Below are 3904 nucleotides of genomic sequence, written 5' to 3'. Positions count from 1 at the left end.
TCAAAATTGGACTTTATAACTTACAATTGCGAGTTTATATCTCACAGTTCTGAGAAAAAAGTCAGAATTGTGATATAAAAAGTAGCAATTTTTATTATTTTTTTTTTTTTATACAGTGAGGGAAATGGGCTTCCATTGGAAATGACATCTGCTCCAGTAAAGTACAGTTAAACAAGCTCACTGCCTAAGCGAACATTTTCTGTTGATTTGAAACGGTCAGGTCCGTCCTTTGATGTATAATTCAACCGTGCTAAATTAATAATGCTCAGCATTTGTTATTGGAGCACTGAACTGCTGTAGCTTGTGAATCGCTGGCGGGAGGGAAGAATGGCGTTTGGCAGCGACAGAGATGAGTTTAGCATACAGTCATTCACTGCTGCTGTTGCTGCTGGCAAACGCTGAATACAACTGATGTCAATACAATTTGATCCTCTCTCAGGGCCGCTTCATCACCGCCAGCAAAATAACTTTCATTTGCAAACGTCAGTGGATTTTGCATCAACTTTTATAATAAGCTTGACAGAAAACGAAAGGACGGACACACACAAAAAAATAGGTTTTATATATTTTAACTAGACAAGGAAAGTTTGACCAACATTTGCCTGAAAGGGTTTATCAAAGCCCTGTGGTTTTTTTTTTAATTATATTTACATATATAAATAAATATACACATATGTATTTATATATAATATTTATATGGTACAATATATTTTATGCTTAGTGTGCAATTGTTTACATATTTTAAAGTTATATTTACATATATTACATTTATTATATATTTTAAATAAATTATAGTCATATGCTACATTTGCACACACACGCGCACACACACACACACACACACACACACACACACACACACACTCACACACACGCACACACGCGCACACACACACACACACACACACACACATATATAAATATGATAATGAATATATAACAAATATTCCATTTACACACACATATATAAATATGTATATAATGTATTTTGGCAATTAATTGCAATGTTATTTTAGCTATTTTATATGTATTTTATTTTGAGTTTACTCTAACTATATTGCTACAGTATATGATACCCAAAAATAAAATATAAAAAAATTACTTTTAATTATCATTGATATATTTATACATATATATATATACTTTTTGCAATTAATTGTAATGCTTTCTGTACAAGTGTTCTGAAAGAGTCTGAAAGAATAATGAATGTGAATTCTTCATGTTCCTGCAGCATGCGCTCTGTTTCTCTCTGTGGCTCTTGGCTTTTGTATAATTAGCAGAAGACGTCAAATGAATTAAGAGCCGCTCGTTCAGCTGTGAGGAGCTCTGAGAGCGCTGACCCGAAGATAAATAAACTCTTTCTTCTGCTCTTGGAACAAAGACAGAGGCCCGTCGCCCATCTCCCACCACCACTGTGTGTTTGTTATACATCAGTCTGTTATTGTGGTACGAACTGTTTCTGATGACATGTGATAGCAGAATGAGCTGTGATTGGTCACTTTACATGTCACTCATGCAGGTCCTCCTGTGATTGGACACGATGTGAATCCGCATGGGATCGACAGACGAGCACATTAACACAGAGAGGGAGCTCACAAGCACCCTTCAAAATCATCTGTGACACACGGGACGTCCCACACACAAGCCACGGCCGTCACAATACATCAACATGAAGAGCACCATTAGAGGCGAGCACAAGTGTGCCTAAATCTGACCTCCAATAAAATATTCATGTTACAAAAAGAACAAGACTTTCACATTTCTGAAGAAAAAGTGAGCGGCGCTTTCCTGTGTGAATTCGGCCTGACAACTTTCCCAGCTCTGAAAAGCACTACCTCTGGTTAAATGAAACTCAAAAATATATATTTCTAATAATGTATTTACATGTATGCATTCAGATGTACTTCTATATATTGAGATTTCCATTTATTTATTCAGATTTACTTCTATATATTCAGATTTGTAGCTATTTATTCATGGTTATAACTGTATATTCAAATTGTAAGTTTTTATATTCAGAGTTAATACACACACACACACACACACACACACACACATACATATATATCAGCGTTTCTCTGAAACCCTCCACCTTCCCCAGCTCCACCTGTATAGATCTGCTATGGGGTTATTTTATATGCTATTTGTGCAGCAGCAGTATGTCTTAAATACTCACAGTACCGTATCGCCGTATGCATTGGCAGTAGTTTATGTACATTTACATAATGAATTATAGATTTATATAAATCATATAATTATACACTGCACTGTCATATACGTATATACACAGTAAAACTATGTAAAGTAAACTCAAAAAAGAAATCTATGAAATTTTTTACATATATAAAATATATATGTTTATACATGCATTATTATATAAATAATTGAATTAATATATATATATAGCAAACTCAATAATTATATATATATATATATATATATATATACTTAATTATAAAAAAATAATATTTATTTAATAAAATAAAATAAATAAATAATTATAATAAAATAATTACAAAAATAATTAATTTTTACATGATGAATTAAATAATTATATAAATCATATAATTATACACTGCATTGTTATATACACAATTAATTTTATTTTATATATATTTTTATTTTTGTGTTTACTGTAACTATATACAGTATATATACGCATACCGTATGTTGTTACTGTAAATGATACTTTAAAAAAACCCAGAAAATATCTGCTGGATTTATAGTTTATAATGCATTTGATACGGTCTGAAGTCTTTGAGTGTCATGTCTCTGGTGTTTGAGAGGCTGATCTCATCCAGATTTCAGACCTCCTCAATGACTTTATTACAAACATCAACACTAATGCTGAACATGCTCTGCGTTTGGACACAATCACAGTCATATTTCTCCAAACAGAGACGCTATACCTCTCGTTCGGTGTGAATAAAGTGCATTCATGTGCAGAAATGTTTGAGGAAAACCACAGACCTCCACTGCAACAAAAGATGATTATAAAAACATGCTCATGCTTTGAATGTGTATTGATTCTAGAAAATATATGAAAGATAAAAACAAGTTCTGCTGGTGGACAACAGATCTGTATTCACGAGGAGGTTGCACTTTTGCATTGTTAAACTTTGCAATTGAATATGAAACGATCCCACACTATATTTACTCCATGTGAGGCTGGAGTCTTACCTGCTTCCCCATGATGATGATGAAGATGAAGATGAGATCAGATGAAGGGAATGAAGCCGCAGTTCCTGATGAACATCTGAGAGAAATGCTGTTTTCCTGCAGCAGTGAATCAGCTCCCGTCCGTCTGTCTGTGGTGTTATTATCTGGGTGTGTTGCAGGCAGGTTCACACAGGAGCACAGCGGCCTTCAGCCCGTCACGTCACCCTTACAGAACAACACTCGCATTACTTCAACACTATCCACGCCAGAGAACATTTCATTTAGGCTGTTTTTGCTCACCCTCATGTTGTTTTAAATCTGCATGCGGTTATTTTTTTCTGTGCACAAAAGGAGAATTTTTACAGCTGTGTTCATGGTGACCATGGCTCTAGTACAATAAATAAATACATATAAATTAATATATATGAAATGTATTATTATTATTATAAATATTATTTTTTATTAAATACATTATTAATATATTAAAATGTCTTTTATTTAAAAATATAACAATTTATTATTATTATTATTTTGAAATAATATTTCAAATAATAATTCTGAAATGCATTATTTATCTTCATTATTTAATATAATTAATTATATTAAAAATCATATTAATTAATTGATAAGAATATATTTGTATTATTAAAATATTATTAAAACTAATACATTTAAAACATTTAATTTATTATTATTTAAAATAATAATATAAATGAAAATAAGAGTACATACACACACACACACA

Source organism: Sinocyclocheilus grahami, unplaced genomic scaffold (genome assembly GCF_001515645.1).
Source record: "Sinocyclocheilus grahami isolate Dianchi unplaced genomic scaffold, SAMN03320097.WGS_v1.1 scaffold923.1, whole genome shotgun sequence".
Taxonomy (NCBI): Eukaryota; Metazoa; Chordata; class Actinopteri; order Cypriniformes; family Cyprinidae; genus Sinocyclocheilus; species Sinocyclocheilus grahami.
The sequence above is the reverse complement of the archived record's forward strand: the minus strand, read 5'-3'. Positions refer to the sequence as shown.